The sequence below is a fragment of the Sceloporus occidentalis genome, unplaced genomic scaffold (genome assembly GCF_023333645.1).
Source record: "Sceloporus occidentalis isolate IW3139 unplaced genomic scaffold, rSceOcc1.0.p SCAF_2, whole genome shotgun sequence".
NCBI lineage: Eukaryota > Metazoa > Chordata > Lepidosauria > Squamata > Phrynosomatidae > Sceloporus > Sceloporus occidentalis.
In genome coordinates this window covers 85499202-85514613 of record NW_028316982.1, presented here as the reverse complement: position 1 = coordinate 85514613, position 15412 = coordinate 85499202, and positions in this window count along the sequence as shown.

The window sequence follows — 15412 nt, the reverse complement described above, 5'->3', positions numbered from 1 at the left end:
CCATAGTATTCTCAGCACTCTTTTCCAGCATCACATCTCAAATGAGTTGATTTTGTTTCTATCAGCTTTCTTCATGGTCCAACTCTCACAATCCATACATGGTGATGGGGAAATACAATGGCTTGGACTACCATTACTTCAGTATTCAGTTTTATATCTTTGCACTTTATGATTTTGTTTAATTCTTTCATAGCTGCCCTTCCAGTCTTAATCTTCTTCTGATTTCTTGAATGCCAAGCTCTCTCTCTCTCTCATTCTCTCTCTCTCTCTCTCTCTCTATATATATATATATATATATATATATATATAGAGAGAGAGAGAGAGAGAGAGAGAGAGTAATATAACTGTGTGAGAATAAATTAAAATCTCCTGAAAATTGTATTCCGTTTTGCAACTGATTGTGGAAATTATTTTGTTGGTGTTGTTGTGTGCCTTCAAATCATTTCCAACTTAAGGCAACCCTAAGGTGATCTTATTACAGGTTTTTCTGAGGTTAAGTGTGTGTGACATGACTAAGATCACTGTGATGACTGGTCCTTCAGTCATCTGGGAACTTCTTCTGAACTATAAGGGGTTAATCTGGGAGGAGGTACATGCTAATGAGAGATGACATCACATGCTAATGAGCTGTAGCATCATAGCTGATGTAAGGTCTACCTGACCAATCAGAGAGTAGGACCGCGAGATTCAAGAACTTTCTATGGGGAATCTTTAAAAGGCCCTTTGATGCCATGCGCTTTTTTGTCTCTCCCTTGATCCTCTCCTGAGGGGGAACCAGATGATGTCTCTTTGAGTCTGGGAGACACAGACTCAGGGATGCAGGTAGAGTTGGCAAGGAGCCAGCTCCCTGCATCCAAGAACTCCAAAGGACTACAAATCCCATCTTCCGTGAGTAGTTAGGAATGTGTTAGCTAGTGCGTTTAGGCCTTTTTGTTATTTTCAACAATGGCTTGTCTGGAATGAACTCTGTAACTATGTTCTTTGACCTGCAAGGCAAGGAGGCTTTGCAAGAGCGATATAAAGTCTTTCTATCCTATTCTATCCCTTTTTAAAATAAACTTCTTTCTTAAAAAGCATCTGCTATCTCTCTGCTCCTGTACACGCGCCTTAACTCGGCTACTGGTTGTTCTGGGTTGGCAAGAAAGGAAACTAGATCTCCCTCTCTCTTTATTCCTCACAAGTCCCAGTGTGTGTGGGGAAGGGGTAGCTGTGGAGCTACAATATAAATATAAATCTGATTCATTCACTGGGTGGTGGCAGCGAAAAGGTTTTTTTTATATAGTGATCCCCTGAGAGTAATAGTCACGCACAGGGCTTTGCCCCCAGGGATCATCACAATCACCCAATGGGGTTTCCATGGCCAAGCAGAGATTCAAACCCTGGTCTCCAGAGTTGTAGTCCAGTGCTCAAACCAATATGCAATACTGGCTCATGATTTTGGAAATACTATGAATTAAAACAAGAACCGAGGAGGAGTGGAACACAGGACAGAAGTGACTCTAAAGTTAATAAAGCAATGGAAAGAAAGAAATGTTCTCCCTTTGTATCCTATGTTGTCATATTCTATGGTTGCAGGAGAGGCTGTTTTCTTGAATGGTAGATATACACAGTTTTCTTTTGTGAAACAATGAATTTAGGTGATCTATATCACAGGATCCAGTCTAATGTGGAGAGAAGCCAGATGAGTATACAGAGAGTTTACCTGAATACTGAAGGAGTTTATTTTTCATGAGGTGTAATGAGTACAGAAATAATGATTGCCATATGGTTAGTTTACATTGTTGTTCTTTCTTATGCTCAAATACCAGCTGTTTCCAGATACTTCCATCAGCCATAATCCCAGAGTTGCTGGCATAGCTTCTGTAGGAATTTCCAAATGGTTCTTTAGGAGTGTTATTCATATAGAAATGTGCCTTTCTCATGAATACCACATGAAGAGTTGAAGGGACAGGGAGAGGGGAACTATTTTTACTTATATCACTCCTCCCCCCCCAAAAAAAAATTGGGACTGGAGATAACTTACATTTTAAATCAAGTAGAATACAGATAAAATGCAAACAAAAACATTTAAAACAGAATTAAATTATTCACAATATCAAAACAATTTCAAAAATAAGCTTAAAACTATAAAAAATCAGTTCAATTTAAAACAATATAAGACTCTCTCAAGAGCCCACTCTTTTAAAACATTCTGCTTTACAAACCTTTCAGAATAATTTAAGAAGTCTTCCTCTGCTGACAGAAAGATAGCAAGAGTGAAACATTTGGCCTCCTTAGGAAGGAAGACCCAGAGTCTAGGGGCAACCTTCAAGAAGGCCTATCTTGCAGCCCACCATCCATACCTGAGTAGATGACAGAACTGAGAGAAGGGCCTTTCCTCATGATCTCAGGGCCTGCACAGGCTAATGTGGGAAGATACGATCCATCAGATAATCTGCACATATAGCCCAAATCATGTACCACTGTAGCCACATCAGCTTCCTTGGAGTCTGGTGGGTGTCATCAGCATTCCTGTGGGACTTGGACCCTAAACCACTGGACACCCCTTCCCAATGATCTCATGTACACGTTGTATAGCATGAGGGACAGAGCAGACCTTTAAGAGAGTCCACTGGTCAGCAGCCAATGAGCAGCCAAGGAATTCCACAGCACCTTTTTCTGGGCTCATCCCTCCATGGAAGACCAGAGTCACTGCAAAACAGTTCCTCCAAGTCCCATTCTAGTGAAGTGATCCAGAAGAATGCTAGGGTCAATGGTAATGAAAACTACCAAGACGTCCAGTAGAACCAGCAGGACATACACCCCCCTGTTGAGTTCCAGTAAAGGTCATCCACCAATATGACCAAAGCAGTCTGTTCCACAACCAGTCCTGAAAACAGATTATACATAAGGCATTTTAAACATAGACCTTGAAACTGCCTGTTTTAAGCAACAGTAGCTTGTTGCAATAGGCATTTACTACCACTCAGCCAGTCCTCCTCTGGCTTGTTTAAAAAGCAGTTTAAGAAGCATTATCCGAAGGCTATGACAAGATTTGATTATAGTCACGATACTAACAAGCAACATGGACAATTATTCCAAAGAAAAAGGAGCCATGTTACAGTGCAAATCTAGAAGTGTGCCACATTGAAATAAATGGGCTAATTCAAAAGTATTGGATCTTAAGTCAAGATTGGAAAGATACATTTTCACCATCTGTTGTTCAATGGTCTGAAGAGTTTACTGCTTTGACTAGGAGTCAATACCCATTTATATCAAGATATTCAGAAATATCAATTTATATGCTCCATGTTCATATTCTATGTATTTCTCATTCCAACTTTTCTCCCTCTCCCTCCCCACTCTCTCATTATTCTCTAATTCTTTTTTTTAAAGGCCTGCCCCTTATATCTGATAAAGTAAGAAGCATCTAATGGTCATCTAAGAGGATAGACGTGTATTAATGCAAGGGACATTCCTCTCTCAATCCTTGGTTTGCCAGAAAGTCATTCTTTGTAAAGGTGGGACTTTTAGTCAGGGATGGGCAATGACCACTGCCTTATTGGATGGCTGGGCACTATGTTTGTTGAGATGACATAATGTTTGTCCAAGTGGCCCACTTTTCCTCCTTCCTCTCTTTTGTCTTCCTTTCATTTTTAATTCTTTACATATAATTATGTTATTGCTCCAAGTAATGGCTTTTCTGGGTTCTCAGCCTTGTTTGTCATTTAAAAAAAAAAAAAAGACTCAAATACTTCCCTGGCAAATGTTGCCCACCTCTCATTGAATATGCCCCCCACACCAGGGATGTAGCTAAGGGAGGCGTCCGTGGGGTCCAGATACAATTAATGGTGTGCACCACTGCACCCAAGCCCCATTATAATGGTGGCACTTAATCTGGACACACACACACACACACACACACACACGTTCCCAAAATCCTGGCTACATCCCTGCTCACACACACACACCTGAAATGAATGATTCAGCCCAGGTCCAGTATTTTGCTATCTGCAGGGAGAGAAAGAGGAAGTGAAGCAAAGTGAGGAAAAACAGCGAAAGGACTGGCCTAGGTGTTCCCAAAACTCATTTAGATTAAACAGTGCAGTGTCAAAGTGGCTAAAGAATCCCAGGTGTTACTTCCAATACTGGTTGATAGGCAAATTCTTTGTCGGCACTGGCCATGGGCAACCCGGAGTATTCTAGCCCCAGGGCTACCCTGATCCTCCCCTATTCTAAGGGCCCTCTGTTCCAACATTGGGTGGCTGATCCTGCTGAGCCACCTGGTGAGTCAGTAGCCACTACAGTTTGTTTCATTCTGACGTCAGAAGGAGATGCCTAGCCTCAATCACATGGCTGGTTGCCTCATTCTGACCCCATAGTGAGTAACTAGTAGCAGTGGCTGATGTGTCAGGCAGCTCATCTGGATGCATTTGAAACAGCCGCCTGGCATCAGAATGGAGGGCTCTGGATCTTCCAAGAAAATCTGGAGTAAAAAGTAAGTTTTTAAAAAATATGTTTTAAGGTGGCATACCCTAGTTCTGGTGCTCAATGGGCAGGACATTGTTGGATATGTCTGCACCCAACTGGGGTTTGGGCTGTGTGTCATCTGGTCTCCCCACTGAGAAGACAGGAGAAGTCTGTTTTGTTTATCACATGTACACAGGACCAATTTTAATTGGTTCTAGGGTTGCCATACTTCTCACCCTGTTCTGGAATCATTTTGATAGAAATGCTGAAAGGGGCCATTCTGGTAAGTCCTAAACCTCTTGAACCACTCCTTCAAATGCCTGCTACTTCCTTTTTATCACACTGGAATTCCAGAAACCGAATAGCAACAGTGATGGGATATTATACACATCAAGCAGGAGTATATAGACATAGTTTACCATTCCATGTGCAGGTAAAGGAAAAGAACAACTTTATCCATGACCACAAAGATACCCTCATAAGTTTGAATCTACAAATCAATGTAAATATTTTTTAAAATCAATAAGCATATGCACATTTTTACATATATTCTTAAGCAAATAAATTGGATATGCAAACCCAGAAATGTAATAAGCAAATAAATATGCTGTTCACATGTTTTGAGTCATTTGAGCTTTCTTCATTTTGAATGATCCATAGTTGTCATAATAATTTTAAAAACCCTGCACTTCAGCTGTACACAAACCATTTACTAATAAAGTTCATGCGATTTCAACACATTATTAAAAAGGGGGGAGGAATGTTTTTGGCAAGTCTATGAAATTGTAAATATAAAAAATGACATATTCATATCCAGTCCTCAGAATCCTTTTGCATGTGCAGATAGAGCTTCTGTCTTCTTTGAAGAAAGAGTTTCCCCATTTATTATTTATCTAGACCTTTCAAATCTCTGAACAGGCAAATAATTTGTTAACTGGAATGAGGCAATTAACAAGATAATTTGAATATTAATAAGAAAATCTGCATTTTAAACTAAAACTCACAGATTGAGATAACTCCCTTTAATACCAGAAATAGTGTCAGTCTGTTTCTGATCAAACACCAATGAGCTCACACAAATATCTTCCAGAACAGGAATTACATGGGATTATGTTAAATTATAAGGCTTACTCGAAGACAGAAACTGGAAATTAGAGTGATTTAATTAATTTATCATCCTGAGAGTATGTTCTGGACTGCCTGTGTTTCATAAATAACATGGCACACATTATTTTCCCCCTTATTTCTCTTATTTTCATGAATATTAAACACATTACTATTTTTATCCTCAATTCATCTAATATTTGAAATATATTTTTAAAAAATCTATCTGAATTGCTCATGAGTATGTCATGTTGAGAGTGGTAAGTTTTACACTTCTGTGACTCTGCTGAAGCTTCAGTTCAGTGAGACAAGACAAGATTATAGAAGGAGAGGAACCCAGTTAAACAAAATGTAAGAGAAATGCATTTTGGTAGGTTGTTTATTCAGGGTTTTTTTTAGTTGAGTGGTTTTAAGTGCTTTCCTAATGTTCTCTTCCTAATGTTTACATCTGCAACTCTCTGATAAACCATAAAGCAATGCTCTCATTTTGCAAATGTTCTGTTTGTCATACTCAGAAGGCAGAAGTCTGCTTGGAATGGAAGCAATGGAGCAAACTTAAATAAACTTGAAGACTTTTGATATCTTAGAATTAGTGCAGTTTAAAAGTCTGAAAGACAAAAATGTCTGTTCCTGACTTCTGTGGAATTTTCCATCTGTTCTGCAATAACCTATTAGATTTCGGTTTCTGCAAGACCAGCCCGCATATAAAACTGTATGCAACATAACTTTGATTGGACTTGCTAGATGTCAAACCATACCATGGTGCTTGGTTCATTTTTCCCCCCACATAATAAAACAAAAAGCAGCGCCCTTGATGAGTGCCAGAAAAGAAACAAACAGTGCCAAATCCACAATTGGTTTCTTCAATTCTGCACTGCTCCTGGTGAAGTTGCTAAAGCTGAGTGGATATGTGTGTATGCACATCAGATGAATTAGAGGAATAAATTTGAACATTCAGAATAAATAAGATCTCGATTGCTATTCACTTCAGAAGCTGCCTCCACCTATTATTAGTACTGTTGGTTTTCTTCCATCCTAACCATTATGATTTCTTCCAGTGGCAGCTGAGAGCTTTTATTTGAATATGGTAGTGGTGAATCTACTCCAGATTTTAGTCTGAAAATCAAAGGAGATGAGAATAGGGTTTTGTCTCTTAAAAGTTCAGATTGTTCAAAATAACAACCTGAAGTTCATAAAAAATAAATAAAATAAAAAATAAACCCACAGCACATGCATCAACTTTTTAACCGCTCATTGCATACCTGTTGTTTAGCCTATCAACCTGTGTTCTCTTCCACATCCTTCCTCAAAGTCCATTCCGCATGCTAGAATGAAGAGCTCTGAACTAATACGTAAGTTGTTTAAAACCAATCTAAGGAGGTTTTAATAATAAAATTTATTTATATCCCACTTCTCTGTGGAACACAACCAGGGTGGCTTACAGTTAAGATAATACAATTCCATATCCCAATATCCCATCCCCAGTTCCGGTGCACAACATGCTAGATGTCATCCAGACTGCCTGCATTTGAGATGACCCATGAGACCTCTTCCAATTCTATGATTCTTTGTCTCTATGACTATTTATAATATTTAAATTCCTGCCATATTTGCACAGATTCAGTGGCTCATGAGGCCCTTTCAACTCTATCATTCTATAATTTTATGCCTTTCTTGTTGAACAAGACTCCAGCCTGTGATTAGCACTACAGAAAGGCAATATTGTTCAGGCATTGACATGGACATTTGAGTCTGATCTTACATCAGAGATCAAAGGCCCCAAACAGAAAACTCAAAAGATGCAGCTTTCAGGCACTTTGGGGGCATGGCATGCAGATAAAGTATGCCCCCGATGGGGCCGGAAGTTGCTCTGAGGCAACCTAAGGTGACTCGAGGCTGCTAGGAAAAGGAACAGTGAAAATCTGCTTCTTGCCACTGGTCCATTTGTGATAGTGGTGGCAGCCCGCTTTCAGGGAGGGCTGTTCAGTCATTGTGGTGTCCAACCAATCATGGGGGTGATTGTGGATAGAGCTGCCAGGGCTGCTCCAAGCTACTCATCTGCTTTGCCCCAAAGATAATAACAGATTCTTTTCTTTGTCCATGTAATTGCTCTGTGGCCTCTCTGCAGAATCTCCAAATAAAATGTAGCATACAGAAACAGAAGAACTCTTTGCCCATTTTAGGGGAAACTCTTTTGTGCTACTCTGCTACTTAGATAAATCTGCAAAGACAAAGACAAGTTGAATCCTTGAAAAAATGCAAGCCCCCCCCCCCCATTCCTCTGTTATAAGACTTCTGTTTGTAGAATATATGCTTTAGCTATAAAACAAATACCTCCTTAGCAATTATGGTCCTCTTTTTAGGCAGCGTCCCATAATCCCTCACCATTGGCTCTGCTAGCTAGGGCTTCTGGAAGCTGTAGGCCAACCTCCCCCCCCCCCCCCACACACACACCACGAAGTGCAGCTGCAGACCCCTGATTCAGCTATGGATCTCTGACTGCAGGTTTCCATTCTAATCTTCACCTCATTCCAAATTAGTGTTAATATTCTATCTGAAAATAAGGAGAATATTGGATATACAAAGTCTTAGACTTTTGAGCCTCATGTTGTGGAAACTGACCAATGGGGAATGACTGCACCGATGGATGCTTCCAGAATTATCCTAACTCAGGCTGCTTTTCCTTTCTGAAATTCTGGATTAATCTGTCTTTTGAAGAACGCTAGGTAGAAAACCATTTCCCAACTATTCACTGTATCAATACAGATTTCTCAGCAACTTTTCCTCAAGATTCAATGAATGTAGGACCTGACTATCAAATATATAAGAATCAATATTCTTCTTGCTCACATCTAGTGTAGACTTAACTCTAGAAGTTTGGCCATGCATCCCCTTCTATTCATAATCAGTGAATAACATTCATCAGGATTCCCTCCCACACAATCACACTGTTTGTGTTGTCATGTTGAGATTATTTTGTCAAGGTTTTTCAGTAATTTGATACATTTTGCTAGTTATGGTTATTTTTCACCCTTCCCCATTTCCCACTGCTTGCAACTGTTAATCTGAAATAACTGTAGAGTTTTATAAGTGATGTTCAAAAGAACAAGGCTAAACTTGCAAACAACCAATAAAATGAATTTGCTGTCTAAAATTTAACTAATATGCTTTGGAATATCAGTGATAGATCTTTGTCCTCTTCCCTTGAAAGCTTCTTTTCTAATCAACTTTTCTAGTTTATGGTTTGTAATTTATGTATTATTGAGCCAAGGTCTCATTTCTAAATATGTCATCATCGGCAACAGTACTTTGATTTATCTATAAGTATAATATAGATCTACCTGCCCATGTGTTGCCCATTTTCAAGGCACAAAGCTTGGTGCTACAATAACCTGTTCTTCATATAACAGTGATAGTAAGTTAGCATTTTTTTATATATATAAAATTGCTTTTTCCCCCTTTGACATCCCATCAATGAAAACAGGAAGCTTAGTGGAGTGCTCTCTGGATATGTCTGCTTAGAAATAAGTCCCACTTTGGATATAGCCACACTTCAGAATTAAAGCAGTTTGATCCCACTTTAACTGCCACAACTCTATCCTACAGATCCTACAAGATACAGACCAAATATTACCATGTTTCTTCTCCGGTGTGATTTTGTTTGTTTGTTTGTTTGTTTTGGAACATTTTAGGGGTGGGAATGGCAGTGGGCTTTGAAAGCTAATGTGACATACCTTTTGACTGGCCAAACAAACATATAATTTAAAACATTTATATCCCCACTTTTTCCAAAAAGAGATAAGAATGTTTTGCAATACAAGCCATAAACCTATGTAACATATAAAAATGAATTATGAAGCTTGTAGCAGTCAAAATATTTACAAGAAATCTCAAAACTTTCAAGCAATAAAGAAACCATAGGCAAATGAAAAAAATGAGGACGTGGTTATGGGGGCCACCACAGATAAGGCCTGTACAGGTGTTGTCATTTTATCTTTACTTAAAGATGCTTATCCTCCAACATTTCATAGTGAAAAGTGGGACACATGTGGACAACAAGCATCAGAGTGCGGTCAAGGTGGCAAAAGTTATTAATGAGGAAAGACAAACCAGTCAGGAAAGGCAACAGCAGTTTGCTTTTGCCCAAGCCTACTAGAAAGTGCAAGATTCTCTCATCTTTTCTCCTCATCCTCATCCACTCTGTGTGCAAATTATATTTGCATTTTGAACTCACCTTGCAACAACTGAAGTAAAGTGAGTATGAAGGGAGAAAATCAGAGGAGAAGAGAGAAACTGAGGTCTGGTAAAGACTGCCGGAAAGCAGCAATTTTAGGGCTTGCAGAGTGACCACATACTCTCGAGCCCTACCACATGCTGGTGGCGCCATCATGGCTTGGCCCCATCCACATGTGGGCCACCATGATGATGCAAGTGTGGCACAGTGACTAAACATTGCTGTGCAGTGTGTGTGTCATCGCTGCATGCAGTGCGTGCATCATTGCTGCATGGCGCCCACCATTCAGACTAATCAGCTCAAAATGTGAGATGAAAGGATTAATTGGGACTGTCCTTGCTAAATCAGGGCAACTGGATGGCATGGAAATGTAGATGTTAGCTGTGTAACTAAGCCACCAACCAAAAGGATATTTATTCTTTCACTTATTTTTATTTAAATATTTATATCCTATCTGATATGAATTCAGGACAGCATGCAAAGAAAACCAATTTAAAATAGTATAATCAATGCCAAACAATTTAAAACAGTGCAAGACATACAAAACAATTTAAAACCACATATATGTGCAGATTCAAAGCAAGAATCTAACACTCTGAAGGCCCGGTCAATCCCACTCCATAAGGGAAAGTCTGGGGCATGGTTAGAAGTAGTCTCTTAAGATTAAATAGTACATGGGAGAGAGCCACATCCCAATTGAGGAACATCCTTCCCTTGGAGATCCAGTTGGCACCAACATTGACTTCTTTACAGCAGCACATGAAGACATGGTTTTTTATTAAAGCCTGGGGAAATTAATTTACTTGAAATGCACATGTGTGTGGCTTTAATTGTTGTAGTCTTACAAGCTGCTTTAATGTTTCTCATTTTTAATATGTTTCTATCCTGCTAAAGCCATTTATGTGGATTTGTTGTGGAATTGTTTCGACCCCATGGTAAATTGTTTGATATAAATATTTTAATAAATGAATAAAACTAAACCTTGAAAAATGCAAACCACTGTTATGGACTGCATACACATGGAGGTCCATGTTTATTGTACAACTGCCTAGAAGGTAGGGTGGACAGGTGTCCCCTATAATGTCCTATATTTGAGCCAGCATGCCATAATGGTGTGAGTGTTGAACTGTAACACTAGAGACCAGGCTTCAATTCCCAACTGGGCCATGTAAACCCACTGGGTGACCATGGGCAAGTCACACTCTCTCAGCCTCAGGGGAAGGCAATGGCAAACGTCCTCTGAACAAATCTTACCAATAAAACCTCATGATATGGTTGCCTTAGGGTCACCGTAAGTTGGAAATGACTTGAAGGCACAAAACAACCTCTATTTGAGGGCTGGAAATCCTGTCCCTTATAGAATTGACATGTGTCCCATACTATAAAAGAAGTCTGAAAAGCTTTTCCTTTTGTATAGATTGAGAAAGATGCCAAGAAGTCTTTTTGTGGGGATGTGTCCATTCAGAAAGAAAGGAAGGTGTGCCTCATACAATTTATGGATATGGATGATATGTTAATTGTACAGTGAAATGCATGGCTAAGTTAACTGAAATCAATACTTTCATTTGGTATTTAGGCAGAACCCAAACATGTTACTAGCTACTTTCTGATTTTCAACACTTCATGTCATGAATTTTAACTATCCTTGTTGCTATTTTAAAAACCTGGTAGCACTACTGAAAGCAAAAACAGCCACTGAGTCACCTGGTGTGGATAGAAAAAGGGCAAATAAATGTTCATTGCTTTTGTTGACAACCATTCATTTAATGTGATATTTCATCCAGTCCTGAGATGGTTTACTTGCAGCTTTATGTGTGAAAAAGGACTTTCATTATAGATTGCATTAATCTATTTACAGAGGATTTGTTTAAAAGCATAATGACAGCTAACTCAACAGGCTGATCTGAGCACTTGAAGGTTGATTTTAAAAAAATGTTATGTAAAACTTCCTGAAATTTCTGTTCTAGCTTTATGCTGCCAAGAAAAAAAAATGAAGACAGAAGGAGAGATAACATTCATAGATGAGAAAGAAATGCAGTTGATATAATTCAAAGGGTATACTAAGAATATTTCTTGACTTATAACAAAACAAATATAACAAAGATGTCAGAAATGGAATGGGAAATCTGTATCAGCATGAGATTTATTGCTGCCCCTATGCTATCTGAAAGTGAGAATGATCTAGGCAAAATGCTAAAGTGTGGAGGAATTCATTTGCAAAGACTTGCTTTCAATTAGAAGAAGCAATAGGCAGTCAAGTGAGCCACATGATGCTCCTTACCTCAAAGAAGGTTTTATCAAACAAAATGCTTATTTATGGATGGCAGACTTGTTTATGGCATGTAGATAAAAAGACAGTGCCAGCCACACACAATCCTTCAAATGTATCTTGTTAGTGCTTGTTATTCATTACCACAATCTTTCAAAAAGGAGCCATTCTGATTTTCAGCCATTTATGACTATGTGGAACTAGAATATTGCTGAAAAGTTGGATAAAATTTTCAGTTCATTGTGAACCAAGGTAGAATGATAACATTCTAGTGACATGCATTAAAGTGTTCATGTAAACCAGGCAGTTGCCAATGGAACATTTGGATCAGAGGAACAAAGTATTTGTAAAAGGGCTTAGTTTTGCTAGAATTGTCATTTATAGATTTTGCTGTATTATCCATTTAACTGCTACACTGATCATATAAAGCCATTTATTCACCCTTCATTCATTCTCTCCACTGGCTTCCATTACACCAATATGTATATTACAACCCTACTGTCTTTCTCGATTTCTAAGAGGCCAAGATTAAGATATATTGTGAATGTACTTGGTTCTGTGAGCCACTGGCTGAGACCATAGAATCAGGTGCATGAGACCTACCTTGTGGCAGGATTGCCATTACTCCATCAGCATTACAATTCACCAAGAAACTGTTTCTGAATTTATTTGAACTTAGGGCCAAATTGCTAGGGATAGGAGGCTGTCAATTGTGGTTTATTCTCATTTATCATTTTACAGTACTAGTCTTCAACTCATGCCATTGGATCTGTATTTTTTAAGCAAAGTTGCCACCTTAAGTGCCAATTTTGGGAGAAAGTTAGCACAGAGAGGAGGAGAAGGAGGAGGAATAGGAGGAGGAGGAGGAGGATCATCATCATCATTACCATCATCATCACTTGAAATGGTTCTGCAATGTATCTATCTCCTAATATACACATTCTATAGGCATTCTTGCTTAACGGATTTTTTTTTTTAAAAGGATTTATCCTTTGACAATGATAGGAGCCAGCATGGTGTAGTGGCTCAAATCCCTGCTCAGTCATGAAATGACTCTGGGCAAGCCAAACTGTCTCAGGTTAAGAAATGGCAATGACAACCCCCCTCTGAAGAAACTTGCCAAGAAAACGCCCTGTCAGGGTCACTTTAGGGTCTCCATAAGTTAGAAATGACTTGAAGGCACAGAACAATAAAATTCTTTCAGGTATATTCCCCCCTTCTAATATTCAGCTTTTAATGCACATTTTCAATGGTGCCACAAAATATCCTGGAATATCTGTACTTTATATTGAGCACTTACAAATACATTCTAGTTTCCATACTAATTCAGGTAATGTTGGTAAATGTGAATTTGAGAAGCCCTCATCAAAGGGCAAACTGAACAAACTATTTGATGCCACCATATCAATTTGAAAACACTGGGTCACGTCTGATTCAGGAAGCTAAGAGAAGTCACACAACGTTAGTTCTTGGATTGGAGACCACCAAGTAATACCAGTGTTCTCCAGGAAAAGTTAGAAACAATCTATCTCAAATTTAGTAGAACCAGTTCCAGTCATTGTTGACATTATGGGACTATGTGTATCAATGGCTTGACTCAGTATATCGCAGCATCTTATATTCCTGATATTGTAGATTCTCTGCTGGTGACATACAGCCACCACTGCCTGGCCATCCTGCTCCCATCAACTTCTGGCCAGCAAATAGCCATTAGCAGATCCCTGGCACCAGAAACAGTGAGTTAAGGGATTGTTGCAGACAATGAAGCTGAATAACTCCATCAGCACTGAATGTTGTTGTTGTTGTTATACTTGTACTTGTGGTTCTTATTGTTGTTCTTAGTGGCGTGTGCTTTCAAGCCATTTCTGACTTATGGCAACCCTGCAACAAACCTGAGAGCCAAGTGGTGTAGTGGTTTAAGCATTGGACTATGACTCTGGAGATCAGCTTTCAATTTGCTGCTTGGCCACAAAAACCCACTTGGGCAAGTCAAAACATACTCAAAGACTTTTTCACTGTACACTGAGTATGCCAATGAAAACAATCTTGGATTCAAGTAAACTAGTCATGAGAGGACTAGTTTACCAAAGAGGAACAGAAGTAAAGCAAAAGAGCAAAAAAGAACTTCAAAACCTTGAAAGCGAGATTTGAGAAATGGAAATATCTTTACAGAATGATCCAACCTCACTCAAAATAAATAAAAAATGCAATTAAAAAACAATTAGAATATAAGATCTCAACATAAATAGCTAAGAAAATGAGATGTGTTAGACAGCAACATTTTGAAAATACAAATAAGCCTGGTAAATGGTTAGCGAACAGACTTCGATAAGAGAGATGGAAAAAATATTTCAGAAATAAAGAGTAATGGCAAAGTATTATGTAACAAAGAACATATTTTGGAAGCATTGAGAGAAAACTACTGGAAGATGGAAAGGAGATGGAACTTAACTCCAAAGAAAATGGAAAAAAATTACAATATCAAATCAAGTAACTGTTGGAAATGTAATTCAGTGATTGGTAGTTGGTTCCATGTTTGGTGTCGTTGCCCAAAACTGGCGAGATACTGGAAGAATGTACATGTAACAATTGAAAAAATGTTAAATATCAAGTTTAAAATGGAACCTGAAATCTACTTGCTAAATATGCTAAATAACTTACTCTTCGAGATTGAAAGGAGATATGGGAAAACCATGTTGTATCTAATTATAATGGCTAGGTTGACTTTAGCACAGAGCTGAATCAGGAAGTACCAAAGATAGATATGTGGATGTTAAAAGTTAATAATATAGTAGAAATGGATAAATTAACCAGCCAGTTAAATAACAAAGATACTGAAGAAATTGAGGAGGAATGGTCTCCAGTAGTTGAATATTGTTAAAATAAAGATGGTAATAATATGCAGGAGCATATAAATATATATGGTGGGTACTTTTAGGATAACAGTTTTGGAATGCTGTTTAAATAGTATTTGATTAAAATGAGTCATGAAGAATAAGGGGGATGAGGGAGTGGACACAAGTTGAACTCTGGGAAGTCATATTATTAGTAGGACATGTCTGGAAGGGGTTGTTTGTACTTGTATAAATGACCACAATAATTGTGCATTTCTGTTTTGTAATCTTTATTTTAGATTTTATTAATAAAATGTTTTTTTAAGAAAACACTGCACGATGTATGTAACCATAATTTGATATGAACAGCTGTGTATGATACTGTCAGGATTCCAGCCAACATTTGGATAGAATAAAAAATCCATTCTAGATTGCTCATAAGCAAGTGTTTCACCAATTATATTTTCATTAGCCATACCAAGCAAATGTACAGTGGCTGCTTCAACAATAATATTTGCTATC